We start from the raw sequence: 15,234 nt of genomic DNA on the forward strand, positions 1-15,234 counted from the left end.
GTTTATTAGCAGGTCTGCTTGTGCCCTTTGTCATCTTTGTAGACGGTAATCAGATGAGAGCCTCAGGTTTAATTTAGGCCACCCATTTAGGTCACATTTGCACAAAGGTACGTGCCGTCCTGGAACACCAGGGAAGACACACAGTCAGAGCTTCCTGAATTTTAGTTCTGGATTTAACGTTGAGTTCTCTTCTCCCTTGGTTTAACTGTATAACCTGAATTTACCAGTCCATACAGGAGTCACCTGACAAAGGTTTGGGAAACCAAATTAGCTGATATTTTTACATCTTAAAGATAGAAAACCCTACGTGGTTTTATTATAATTATGCTGCATGAGGTGGAAATATAGGTCCCTGCACTGATTAGACCTCTCATTTCTAGGAAGCAGGGTCTTTAAAGTTCCATTTCCCAATACTGTCTTGGGAGCACTGCGTAAGAAATTGGCCATGTACTGTGTCACTTCCAGACCTTAGAAAATACACTTGATTAAAGTGTCTCATTAGAAATGTACCATTTTGCCATGCAGCAAGTCTAGGGAACAGAAGAAGAACTTACAGAAGAACTGTAGTTCCGAAACACAATCTAAATAAAAACCAAGTACCCGATAAACTAATGGGTGATCTTACGCATAGGAATAACGTCTGGAAATGCTGCCTTGTTAATAAACTGTTAGTCTAAGAATTAATCAAATAGGCAATATTTCTTTAAGACCTCTCTTTCCTCCATTCTCAAGACAGAACTGAACTCTTAGAACACTGATTAATCACATCCAATTTTGTGGTTATGCCCCCTTATTTCTCCATTCTTCTGTTTCTACAACATTTGTAATTTAGTTCAGAAACTGCATCTGGAGAAGCAAACATCTCTGGGATCACAGATTAGTTTAGATTTTGCTTCCCCCTGGAGATTTGTGGGTAGGAGCTGCAATTCCATTCCAAAATCTAATTAAAAAGCAGGTACATAGGAAAGTAGCGGACAATCTTACCCATAGGAAGAATGTCTGGAAGCTCTGCTTTGTTAATGAACTGTTAGACTAGGAATCAAATACACAAGCAATATGTGTGGGTTTTTTAGGTTTTCTTTCTTCTCCATTCACAAGGCAGAACTGAACTGTTACATCATTCCACGCTTACCAGGCTTACTGGAAATCTCAGTTTCTCCTTAATTTCCAGAACAGCCACCCCAATGATTTTGCAGTGTCAGATGGTATGTGGTAGGTGACAGGAAAATAGGATCAGCTAAAAAGGTTTCCTGGGATTTTCATTTAGGAATGAATTCTGTAGGACACTTCATCTCGGTAGTTTTATGGACTGTTAAATTGCATCTGTGGTATATTAGCATCAGCAGCGCTTTTCTGATGACTTGTTGGGCACTACTAATTATATGAAAAAGGCATACATTTTTGTTAGGTAAAATCAACTCAGTACCTTTGAGAAAGAGGCCACTTGAGGATCCACCTGCTGTAACTTCAACACTAGGTTTAGAAATTTTTGCCTTGGTGAATAAGATGCTAATTGTCCTCATGTTAAAATACATATAATATATTTCATGCATTCCCACTGGCACTTAGAAAATTAAAGCAGACATGTTTGAATAAGGTACAGAAAGTGGAGCACTATAAATCAAATAAGTGTATCGGATACAGTACCAGTGCAAAGTTCTCTTGATCCACATTTCTGGGCTTTTAAAATTGGTCACAAGTCAGTATTTCCAGAAGCTGAAGTCTGTCTTGCCAATATCATGTTCACTCTGCCCACTTAGAGGTAATTGACTTATAATTGTTTTTACAAATGAAAACACATTTTTACCTTTTTTGTGGGAGGACACAAATGCACAAAAGAACTTTAACTGTGTTCATGATGCCTTGAAAAGATGCCAAAAGTCAGATGTGTAATTAGGGATTCTGCTAAAAGTCTAATTCCTGCACCTGTGAACTTTTTTTGGCACATAGCTTTTTAAGTCCTTGCTTTTCTCCTCGTATTTCTCATTTTCTTGGCCAAGAATTAAATTCCTTTTCAAACGAAATTGTCAAAGATCTTCTGGGGTGTATTTTGTTCTTTGTCTAAGAATACAAAAAAGCGGTTCCCTCTGCTTTTGTTGTGAAGTGAAATACTCTAAAGCATAATATTAGACCCTGTTTTATTTAACACCTGATTACTCATGGCAAAGCTCTTTAAGATCCTTCAGGGTGAAAGACGATATAACAGGTTATGACAGCATTCTTATCATGTAGGTTTGTTCTTCCAATGCTAGAAGTAATGTACGGGGCACTTCATGTTTTGCATCACATAGATTCAAATATTGGTGAAGTTCTAACAAAGCTAATGATAAACTATTTTAGTTAGATGGGGCAGAGAGAAGAGCAAAGAAGTCCTTATCACCAGATGATGTAATAGGATTTTTTTTGCTGGGTTTTAAGTTAGTTGGAAATGAATACATCAGGTAATTTTATGAGTGAAAATCACAGGATTCATCTGTTAGTTCTTCCAGGCTACAGCTGACTTCAACAGAATCTGAACGTACTGGAAATACATATCTGCTCTGCAAACGGAATCAAGCAATAAATGTCTCTCAAAATAACAGACTAGAGAGGATCTGTCTAGGCAACCATCCACCAAGCCTAGGACTTTTCCTCAAGTCTCTTACATCTTATGACACAACAAAGATATTTATTCATTGTGTAAATTGCCAGGGGCATAAGAAGGAAATCATCAAGGTAGAAACGTGCATTCACCATATCTGCTCTTAGTCACAAATGAAATGAGGATATCAATACTTTTTTTAGGCTAACACACTAATTTATGAAAATAAAATTGGAAATTGATGCAAGAGGGCAACTGAAGCAGTAAAAGGCCTCCCTGGCCTGCAGGCTTCTACCTCCCATGTCCTTTTCCTAATTCTTGATTAAATACTGTGATCCTCCTCCAGAAAAGCAGTCAAGTGCATAAGTCCATCCATCTCGAGGAAGTGTAAACATGTGCTTCATGCACCGTCTTAATTGCTTAATCAAGCTCCCTATGTTGTGAGGCACAACCATACAAACAGGAACCAGATGGAAGGTATTTTTATCAGACAGACCATAGGATTATAGAGGCATGGTCATTGAACATCGCTGTCCTTTGAAAACCCAGTACCAGGACACGACTGCATCCATGCAGCATCCCCACAATGTGATAATTCAGGCAGCAGCCACTGTCATAAACTCAGACTCAATCTTACCTCTTTATTTTCAGATATCAACAACCTGTGTGAGCTTGCTTGATGGACATAAACGTACGTTGTTAATGATTTTAGGAGAGCTTATATCAAAGCGAGTTGAAACAGTTATTCAAGTTTGGAATCAGTAATCACAGAAAATGCAGCAATAGTCAGTTCTTTTTAGAGTCATTGGTTTTGTGAGTGATTTTAGCACTGAAGTACTATGAATTGGTATGGCGTCACTCTCACAAGAGACCAGTGCAGTCGTCTTATTTTTTTCAAGTGGTAGGAAAAAGTCTGTCTATTTGAGCTAGGTTTTCTATGTTGTTTGTAAAGCATGTCATAGCAACAGAGATTTTAATCAGTTTTCCTTAGTTTTATATCACAAAGCACTTAAAATTATGTATTAACCTAGTGCCACTGTGGGTTCTACATCAAATCAAAATAATTGTGGTTTTGCAATCTTTTCCACTATAGGCTTCTAGTACTAGTTGTCTGATTATGCTGTGATCAATGCTTTTACTCCACACATTAAAAAAGGAGAAAAAAAACTTGATTATAATTGAAGGAGTATATATTTGGCCAGGTACTTGCCTGGTCCTAATTGACAGCCTGAATCGTACAGCATGGTCATCAAAATGGGCAAGAGCTTATGTGAATAATTCAGGGCTTTGACAAACATTTTATCTGCAGGTTTGGTGGCAAAGTTAACAGCAATGAAATAGTTAAGAATCCTGGTATTTAGGCAGTCAGAATTGGCTTTTTAATTAACACCCCAATAAGATGGAGGGTGCAAGTTCACTGTTCTCTTAGTCTCATTGTTTCTTTCCACTGGCTGCAGACTCAGCAAGGCAAATGTGCATTAGTTTATATTGTCAAGGCTATCTTTGCAAGCAGATGGGCTGGAAATCTAATTAAAAAAACCAAAAGCTTTGATTCTGGCAAAAAAATAGCAAAATCTCTGGGACGACCCTAAATCCTCTGAATTAAATGGATGTTCTATGTCAATGCAGTTCTATTGTCCCACTTTATAAATAAAATATGAAGGGCTCTACTTTTACATAGACCCATAAATGTGCTCATTTATGAGTTTAATAAAGCATGTGTATTCAGTACAATTAGATAAGCATATGTATAGAGCAATAAATGCTCCCTATATAAAATCAGCACATGTGTAACAGAGAATATAGCCCAGTACAGATAAATAAGCACATGCTTAGATTATTAAGTGATCTTGCTTAAGCTTTTTGTGAATTAACCATGAAGCGGCCATGACTATTTGCAATTTGTAATTCTCCTGCAATTATGTATCCTACCTGTGTCTGAAAATGTGATAAATATAATACATTAATTTGAAGAATGGATTAGCCTCATTACAGAAAAATATAGTAACACCCATTTTACAGATGAAGAAAACTGGAGGTAGAGTTGAGCCACAGCGTAGAAACACAAGAAGGAGGTGAGCAACCCAAGTAGGATTGCCTGACTCTCGGTCTCATCCAACTCTTGGTCTCTTCCAACTCTCGGTCTCATCCCCTGGACTGCAGTGCTCCAGCCAGATATAAAAAATGAATAAATTGTGAAGCTGTGATTGGAAGGAAAATACTTACATTTAATTGTGTTATCTCAGTGTCAGGGAGTTATACGTAGTAGGCTTTTCTTATACTGGGTGATGTGCCCAATGTGAGGCTAGACGTTTGCACAGCCACTGTGAAATGCTTTCTGTTGTTTCTCACCAGTTGTTGTCTGGGGGAGTGACTATGGTGGTTCAACCGGCTACAGAAACCCACTGTATTAGGCCCATTTCTACTGTTACATTGCATTTCTTTAACTCACAGGTAGGAAACTCATTAGTCCGGTGGAGTAGATGTGGCCTGTGACGTATCTTTGATTTGTCTCTTTGAGATCAAATGAGCCACTCAATATTAGGCCAAATATCCTTAGGTGCAGTGCTCCATGAATCTGCTCTGAGATTTTTATTACCATGGGCTGGCTGATATCCACAATAAATTGTAAGAGTTTTCTGACTAGCAGATTCCTATCATTCCTATCCTGGCATACGTTAATTTGTCAATATGATTTTCAGGTCTGGCAGCAGGAAAAGCACCACCTGGGGTATGCAGTTCCTGAGATGAATAGGATGATGCACATTCACATGTGGCACTTGTGGATGGACTTGCCTGTGAAGTTTTATTGTGCTTTTGATAAGAAGCAATACAGCTAATAGCTGAAAGGGAGCAGGCGGTTGAAACTAGGCAATTATTTTTCAGAGCATTTATCTGAACCTGCTTTAGTTGGCGAAACAGTTGCTCTGGCTTTTTCCAATTAGTGGTGACTGACGGGAAGAGGTACTGGTGGAGAACTGAAATTATTAGTGGTTGTGATGGAAATTCAGGATCATAAGGGAAGCAGCCTTAAAACTGTGTTGGCATGACGCCAATATGTGAGCTCCCATCAGGGTGGAAAGTGGCTTAGCATGATGGACTGTAAAACTGAGGGGACCGCACACCAGCATCTAAGGAGCTCGATCTCCTACAAAGGTGAGAGCATCTGAGGCTGGAGAAGTACCTCAAGTGCTCTTGGGTGGACAGGCAGAGAGTTAGCTCAGAGACTCAGTTGAGGTCTGCACAGTTATTACCAGGTACTGGTTCCATTGGTCAACTGTTGGATTCATTTTTGCTCTCCAGAAGCGTTTTGGATCCAGCTTTCGCGCTCTGGGGGTCAACAGTATCTTTTGCATCTTCTATTCCCTTTGAAATACCAAGTTATTGACTTGTTTGTGCTCAGTCAGCATCAGTGATTTTGATCTATCACATATTTATGTCTCCATGCAAATAATAAGGGATACCTTTCGTCAAGTAGCTTCATTGGCGAGGCTTAGTCCTCATTGCTAGGCAGAGTGAGAGAGCCTGGCCTTGCTAGGAGACAGATTCAGAAAAAATCAGACATGAGGTAGATGTTCAGAAGCTAGATTGTGAATAGCACATCAGTATCTATTGTCTCTTGAGGACTCAGTAAAAAGGACTTTTTCTCCACATGCCATCATGGTAGTTCCTTGAAAGAATGAGTAAAGTCTGCTGTGTAAAGGAATACACAAAAATTGATTTTACAAGTGTATCTTGTAACATAGGTTGATTCTGTAGCTTCAGAGCAAGCCGTTCCGGATGTAATACCACAGGCAGTCTTCACCCAGCCTGGCATGGCAGGAAGTATCTATCTGATAAGTGAACTATTTTGGGTAAATCATTGTGCCTACAAAGACCCGCTTTGTTTGTATATGGGTGGAGCTCAAAAAAAAAAAGAGTACCACTGATGTATTAGTCATGGTCAGTCCCCATTGTCCAGCCTGGGGAAAATGGAGGCGTCAGCTTTTAAATCATACGCTTCTAAAGAGAACTCAAATTCTCATGCGGTGTCTTCGCAAAAGAGACTCATTGCAGGGACCGCAGAGTGTTTCTGGGATGTAGCACTCGACCTTTCCTCCTAACAGATGCACTTGTATCCAGTGTGTGTGCGCCCTGGCGGATGAGTGGACTCCGGCCAAAATCTTGTAAGCCTCAAAGAATGGTTTTATCACTTCTGCTTAGGAGATAAAAACTGAAAAGCCAATCTCGTGCTGAACTCTGCACTGCAAATGGGCTAAGTTACTTATTTGTGAAAGAAGCTGCTATTTTGAAGTACAGATTTTGAAGAGGAAAAATCCAAAAGCTTTAGAAATTTCTCACCAAAAATACCTCTAGAATTGTATGTCAATCAAAATATTTTGTTTTGATAAAAAGCAATGGTTTTGTTCTTTTTTTATGTTGTCTGATCAAAAAAAGGAACAATATAATAAAAAAAAATTCATCTGAAAAGGCCTAAACAGAATATTTTGCTGTTATAAAGGCCTTTTTTCAGATTTTAATTCAGTACGCACATTCATGAGAACCTTCACTCATCATGAAACAACTTATTTTGAATTAATGTGTAATTTCTCATCTTTTCTCCTTAGTTCCTTATTTTAATTAGAGCTCTTCTGTACATGGATATACATTGCTCTCCTGTACTGCCAGGAGCAGCATATGAGAACTGATGAGTGCTTACTGCAAGAAATGTCAGTACTACTTAGAAAAAGTGATTTTAGCATCTTTAGCCCTGGATCAGTGTACTAGTCCTAGAGAGGTTATACCTGCTTACATCAGGACAGAATTTGGCATGGTGTCTCCCTCTGGACATATATTGGATTTCACCAGGTGCTGCTTGCTGTCTACTGTCTAAACCTACATTAATCATTCTTTGCATGAGCCAAACATGTTTGCAGGCTTATTTATGCTATAAAAGGTCTTTCTACTATGGGTAACTCTGCCTCCCACAATGCATTTCAACACAATGTATGTATTTACAATCTGGAGACTTTCCATTCTGGGGTGGTTGTGTTTTACTATGATGAGTGGAATTCCTGGAGCTGTTCACCATGCTCCATTCACTCACTTGTTAAGTCACTGATGCCTTGAACTGGTAAATCAGGATCCTAGGTCTAAGACCCCCCAGTAGTCATTGCCCAGATGAAGTATCCCTTTCCTTATGTGAAAATCTGGCAGTGTTGACTGTAGACTAAACTTTATGGTGACTGCATGTGAAATGGACTTCAGGGTCTCCTTGCTTGGACTACAAAAAATGCTCAAAGTGCAGGCAAAAAGGTATATTTATTTTTTAAATCTTACTAGTTTGGCTGTGCTAAGCACAACCATATATATTTATTTCTCACCTGGAATCCAGTGGACTTGAACCTCCAAACATATTCTCAATAGCCTCTGCTCATCCGAACCTTTTCAAGAATGGTGTGTTTATATTTCAACACAACTCTAATATTTATTTTCTCAGCAAATGTCAATAACATATAATTTTCATTTAGTAAAGCATTTTTGTTTTGTTTCTGCCAAATCATCTCAGATACAAGACTTTATACGCTCAAGAGATAGTTGAATGGTACTTGCTGTTCAAATATTTCTTTGTTGTAGTAATAAATCTTTAAATGTAGCCCTGCTTCAACAAAAACAAAGCCCTGATTAATTTCGTATTTATCTCAGCAGATGTTTCAAGGAAGACCTGCCAAATATTGATCCAAATATAGTAGATGTGCAACAACAAAAGGGGAATAGGGTAAATGGGTTTATATGAAGGCATCATTTACCAGCAGAAACTTAATAGGAATGTGAAAAATTATAATATTCGTCCTCCAGATTTGGCTTTAACAGCTGCAATCATGCATTCTTGGACACAGCTGTGTTTTATATCTTTGCTATTTGAATGAAGACAGGAAGCTTCTCAAATAATGTTTATTTGCTCAATTAAATAGGAGGACGAATGCCTGCAGAGCTCTGGGTCCCATTTCTGCTCTGGAGTGTAATGGTGTAGATCAGGATTTTTACCTGGGTAGAAGACAGCACAACACAACACTGCTGAATCCTGACAGAGATACCACATGGGACCTGCACCTCTCACAACAACTCTCAGGAACTCATAGGATCATGGTTACTTATTGGGAAAAGGTTTTCTTACACCTAGCTGGTGTCTGAGTTCTTCCTAGCTTACATCATTTTACAACAGAATTGCTTTGACTTCAGAGCCATTTTTCTTGGAAGTAAAAATCAAATACCAAAATAAGTTACTTGCTTGAGAATAGCAGGAGCACCCGTTCTGGCACCAGTTAGCTTCTGCCAAAATATTTGGGTTTTTTTCTGTCTTTCTGTTCCCTCCTGTTGACATGGGGCCAGAGGTGGGGGTTGAATGTGGACATTGTGCAGCCCACACATCTGCATTCTTGTGCCATTCGCAATCACACCTCATGTCCCCTAAGAGCAGTGGCTGGAAACCAGAGACAGGAGGTTTGTCTCTGACTGGACCTCACTGGCTCCAAGTCTTTTTACAACATGTCAGTGAAATTTCTCTGGATCACTGCTTTATGTCCAGCTCCGGCCGGTATGAAACTGGCTTCGATTTCTTTCTCTTTTTAAAAAAGAAAAGTGAGAATGAGTGATTCCTTTTCAGCACTGTGAAAGAGAAGAAACAAATTCAGGTCACAGTAAGGAAGAAAGGATTAATTGGAAATGGAGGCTGCATGACTGTTTCTCCTCTAATTACAAAAAGCATTGTGAAACCAAGTTAGAAAATGTAAGAGCGAAAATCTAGGATGAAGTCTGTCTATCTACAGTCTTTTAGGTAGCTGAAGTTCTCTGGTGGGAGCTTTCTGTGAATTATTATTCCAGAGTAATGGTGCTTTCAGGATGCGCATCACTAACTTCCTCTGACGGTCACTGATATACTAGCATATAAGGGAGATGTGAGGATTTAGCAGTCACAGGTGTCCTGGGATCTTTGGAAGACAAACTGCCTCATCATGCCGAACAGCCACAGTCACTAGGGGATGTGGGTGACAGCTCAGACTGACCGTGTGAAAGTTCAGGAACATACCTGGTAACTGTGATAATGAGCAAGGTACATTTTGCTTAAAAGTATTAAATGGAGTAAAATATTGCAATAACTAATGCTGATTCAGGAGTGCTTGACAAGCAGGTCTATTAGAAAGGACTTTTACCTGGTCCTCTAAATGTATTGGAAAGTATATTATGAATATAGATGACTGACTATTTCTATTGACAAGGTGATCTTCAGGCTCAACATGGTAATGTAGAACCAAAGTATGAAAGTCAGTAAGTGATGCTGATTATAAACCTCCCCATCCAGCTTCATTTTCAAGCTGAGTAAACAAGCCACAAACAAGATGAATAAAAAATGGCTATTGATCAAAAATATGAACACGTAAGTTACTGAAGTGATCCTTAGCACATTTTGATATGAAAACCAGACAGTGGAGTTAGGTTGGTCTCAGTATGAAATGAGGCCTTTGGGATAATAGTCTGTGCTAGGAGGCTTTCACATACCCATTTTTCTCCTCTTCTCTCCCTTTTCCACCCTCAGCTTGTGAATCAATTGGCTGACTACAGCCACATTTGTCAAAGGAATGGTGACCTCAGAAAAAATTAACTTCCTGCAGATTGTGTGCTTACAAATTGATGCTTGTAGAGCTACTTGTTATGCTGAGAGTGTCTCTTGACAAGGTTATGCTGACCCTCCTTAAAGGAGATCTTGTTCTCACTGTTAACAAATCATATTTTGAATGACATGCTATACATGTAAGATCTGTGCTTTTAGTGGTCCAATTGGCGTGTTAAATGTGCTTCTTTGTCAATAACTCATGACTGCAAAATGGGAATGGAGATATTATGTTATTTCAGCTAATCAAGTGCTGGAGCTTCTAAATGCCAGAAGCTTTGGCCAAACTGTAAGGATGAAAAATACACATAATCAATGATAGGTATTTGAAAGTTTAATCAGAAAGCATGAAGTCCTTAAACTCATTTGGTACCCAGCAAGCCAGCTCTTGCCAAAGAAAACACAATTTAGAATGTGCCTGAATTAAAGAGGAAATTTGAGAAAATAACCTTATGAATGTACCCTAGAAACCAAAATAGAGGCATTTATTTTGACAAAATTATCACATCTGCTTCTGAGTTTCAATTTTATGCTTTTTTTTAAAAAATCCAGATCATAAGTATTGTTTTCATAAATATTCTAGGGTATTTTTATTAAACTTAGAAGCTGGTCTTTGTCTTTGCTTAAAAGCAGTGTAGCAACTGAAATGACATATCAACTATCAAATATTTTGTGCTCACCATTGCAAATCTAGTCCAGATGAGCACAGCCAAAAGGCTGATAGATTGTCCAAATACCTTGATCTGAGTGTTTTCTCCAGTTTCTGGTCAAATATTAATACTGGAAAAAATTAAGCTCCACAATCAACATTAATTGCCATCCTAAAATGATTACTTGTGCATAATAGATATGTGGATTGATGTAGCATCTTGGGAGCCAGGGATAAGGCATGTCTTGCTTGGACAGTGTGGAAGAAGCTTGATTGCTACTGATGCTTTTCCCAATCAATTGCTAAACTGGGAATGGTTTGACTTATTGCTTTTAAACAATAAATTTGATAAACAGGGCTAGACTATTGAAAAGGAACCTAGGGTCATTTCTTCAGTACATGTTGAGGTAACTGAAGAAAAATGACTGACTGTCAAAGATGTCAAATCTTCACAGAGTGCTCTGAGTCACCATAGTTCATGGGTGCTTTATTATGTCTTCACAAGGCCAACTTTTTTAGGATCCTATCAATAGCTGTAACTGTTTAGATATTGCAACTGAAATTTTGTCCTTTTTACTTTTTTTTTAACTAAATTGCCTATGAGTTGTCCCCACATTTATGTAAGCCTCTTGTACTTTCACAGAATGTGTTCAGTTGTGGGTTTGTAGACTGTTATTACTCATTATTTTTAATTCTTTGGATTCGCATCTATAGTTTCCTGAAGAGTAATTTTTTGGAATTCATTCTAGACAGCTGAAGACTGTAGTATGAATATAGGTATCTGGAGACCTCCACCAAGGCAGACTCCTTAGACAAACAGTACGACAGATGATCCCTGCCCTGAAGAGCTTGCAGTCTAAATGATTTTCTTATCTCCCTCTTCTTTCTCTGAGGTATTACTACCTGATTAGTATCCAGCTGCCTGCTTGTGTAGTGTAAGTGCTCTCAAAGGCACCCCTCTCCACACCATGCTCCGCAACAAAAATTAGAAATAATGAGCAGGCAGCTTTCTGGCTTGCAACAGTTTAAACACTGTTAAATAATAGCTTTTGACAAGCAGGTTTAGAATTCAGGTGCTAATTTTCTGCAAAGAGTCAGAGAAGGATGTGTGGAATTATCACTGTGCTGGAGAGATCAAATTCTGTAGATGAGAGGACAGACCCACAGGTCTTGTTACAGGTTATTACCATTCAACTCATTAAAGAAAAAAATTGCAAGCAGAGCCAATTCTGCAAGACTGTGAGCAAGGCTTTTGAAATAGAATTAGATTTGCTCAAAATGATAAATACCATCCATTTGTACATTATCTGTACTATAAATGAAAAGGCATCTTTTCACTTCTTATATTTCATACCGGAACTTACATGCTTATGTGACTGATCAAGTAGGGAAATCCTCTTTGTAATTAAGAGCATTGTATTGAGTTTTGTATTATTAGTGAAATACTTGTTATTTATTGACATGTTTTGAGCCTAAGAAATCCATGATTATTCTCCTTCCTTTCCTCCTTCTCCATCCCTGCATCCTATCATTTTCATACTTGAAAACGTACTAAGCTTGTTGAAAATTTGGTCTAGTTATAAGGAGTGTGGATAGTGCTGGTAGGGAATGGCTGCTTATTGCCTCTTCCAGGACAAGAATTAGGAAGCATCTTGACCCCTACCTGTGGGCTGATGTCCCAGTCTGGCCTGCAGGGTCAGTGGCTGTTCTTCTGTGTGCACCCGAAAAAGCTGGGGAATCATTACCCTTTCTTCTTCCACTAAAAAATATGCTGTAAAGTCTCCAAAGACCTGAAAATAGAAATTTAGTGTGCTGTGGAGTGCTTTTTCACACACGCATGCTTAGGCATGGTGTGCTGATGGGAATGGCCAGCAGTACTGTCTGCTCCCTCCACTGTTTCTTTGCACTTCCAGGGTCGATAGAGGCTGTAAACCTTCAGTAAACACAGAATCCAGCCCATAGTTACATATCTTAGTTCCCTGTCTGGAATATGTATCTTACTGCAGGCTGAACTTCCAGTCATAGTGGTATGTAATCGTGGGTGTCAAGATGGTATCACACTACCTACACTCTAAAGCCGGGGGCAGGGTCTGATTTTGGGTCTGTTTGGGTCTAGGTCTAAGACTTCAGTTCAGGTTCATAAATGGAAGACTTCAGTCCCTCAGAACGTTACTGTTCTGCTTACTGAAACAGTTTTTTCTGTGGTTCATCAGTAAGTATTAAGTTATTGGTTTAGATGAGATTTGGTAAATTGTCAGGTTGGCAGCAGCCATGGGGAGTTGGATTGAAGTTAATATTGGCTGTGCCTTGCTGTGGTTGCAATGGGGGGTAGGTATTTATTTATTTATATTAGAAAAGACAGGTTCCCCTTACCTATTACTGTGTCTACTGTTGGGGCTCTCCATATGCCTGTGTGGCTCCTGGATCTCTTTGTCAAACGTTTGAAGAGAACTCAATCCTTGGAAAAGTCAGTTCAGTATAACAGGGATCAGTGACTTGGCAGAAGTTTCTGAAGACCCTATAAACTTTGCAAGAAAAAAAAAAAACAACACAAAACCCCTTCTGTTCATCGCTTTCTGATTTGATTCTTTGTCTCGGCTCTCGTTCCAAAGGGCAAGAGGCAGTAGCACCACCACCAAAGGTTCTTTTACAGCCTTTTTTGGCATTAGTTATGGAAGGATCAGATGTCTGACCTTTCAGCAGTACGTAAAAAGAGAATAAAAAGATCTATATTCCTGACAATGTTTGGAAGTGCCTGGTCTCCCTACTTTTTCTTTGCACTGACTGTTGTATGGGGTGTGCTCTAGATGTGCCAATAATGTTAAGGCAGAGGACCAACCTTGTTGGCTTTGACTGCTCCTTCCTGGCACTAAGTTGAGACTGTTCAAGTTAGCAAACTCTCTTAATGTGGCAAAATCTGCTTTGCCATGGAGTGGTCCATCTGTGCGCAAATCTTTCTAGATAGTGGTAAAGTCACCAAGGACTTTTAAGTTATATATATTAATCCAGTGTGCCTCCTATGAAGGATATCCCTGTCCTTGTTCCAGCCCAGAAACCTAGTTGTAAGCTTTATATAGTTGTTTTCAGTGAGGTATGTAGGAGCTGGATCTTATTAGCAGAAAGAGTGCTTTAAGAATTTAGAGAGGTAGAGTATAGTGAAAATTATCCTGTATGTTTGTGCACTGAGGGTATTTGTGTGGAGGCTAAACAGTCTTACAATTTCTGCATTAAAGCCATACTTAATAGTATCTTTCCTCAACATATTTCAGATTCATTCCAGTGATATCAACACTTGCTATTTTAAATTATCTTACATATGCCTTTATGTCCACAATATTGATCCTATTTATGTTGATGGCCAGTTTGCAGAAAGGTCAAAGGTGCTACATTCATGTATTAAAGAGGATTTCTTGTTCTGTATCTCACTGTTGCATTAATTATATAAAATATGTTCATGTTCTGCCATGTTTCTCTTTCTCAACTGTTCTTTCTGTTTTCATCTTCCTTTCCTGCTTCCACACTTCCTTTCTTCCAACAGCTTCTTCTTCTGTGGAAAAGGCTGTGACCTCCATTTCACCTTAAAAGAAAAAATAAAATTAGATCAGTAGGTAGACCAATCTGGCATATTTAGTGCATCACCAATTAATTTTACTCATTTACCATACCAATAATATTACTGGGGATGGGGAATTTCACATTTTGTGCAAGTGCTTGAGGCCTAAAGCTCTCAAGACTTCAACACCATGCATGGCAGATATATTAGTGGGTCAGTCAGAGGAGTAGACACTTCCTAAATCTCATCAAATGTTGGATGCTGCAGATGGAGGATGATACTTTTGAGCCATACCTCTTTTTCTGAGGAGCAATACTATGTCCCTGGAAAATCTATGCTGAAAGCTGCCCAGGTTTGACTTGAATCAACATTTCCTTTTATTCTTTCTCCTCTCCTCTCCTCTGGAAAAAGGGAAGATGTATTTGGAAGTTAATGCTCTGGTGCTTTTGGGCCCTATGCACTGCCAATGACCAGGCCAGATAACTATCTTGAACTTTTGAGAAGGGAAGAGTACAGGCTGGCAGAAAAGTGTGGCTGCAGATTGAAAATGATCCAGCAACATTTGGAAGATCAATCAGGAGGGGAAAGGGCCCCATTTTAACAGTGCACATGCTGAGTCACAAGGACCTTCCTTTCAGGGAATGATTTCCAGGCACTTCTCTGGATATTAGACTTTTGAAAAAGACGTTAAAGGAGCCACTGAAAATGAAGGCATCCAAATTTACAAGTGGCCAGCAACGTTAAGGCACAGGACCCTGCTGTTGGCTTTGGATGTGGATTGAATTTAATATGTTGAAAGT

General features: G+C 39.0%; 1 protein-coding gene across 8 annotated transcripts in view; it reads left to right on the top strand.

Moving 5' to 3' along the window:
- KALRN (kalirin RhoGEF kinase) overlaps positions 1–15,234 on the top strand; it is a 529,910-nt gene that overhangs the window by 193,854 nt on the left and 320,822 nt on the right. The gene's annotated exons all lie outside the window — the stretch shown is intronic.

The sequence above is a fragment of the Accipiter gentilis genome, chromosome 1, assembly GCF_929443795.1.
Source record: "Accipiter gentilis chromosome 1, bAccGen1.1, whole genome shotgun sequence".
In the NCBI taxonomy this organism is placed as follows: domain Eukaryota; kingdom Metazoa; phylum Chordata; class Aves; order Accipitriformes; family Accipitridae; genus Astur; species Astur gentilis.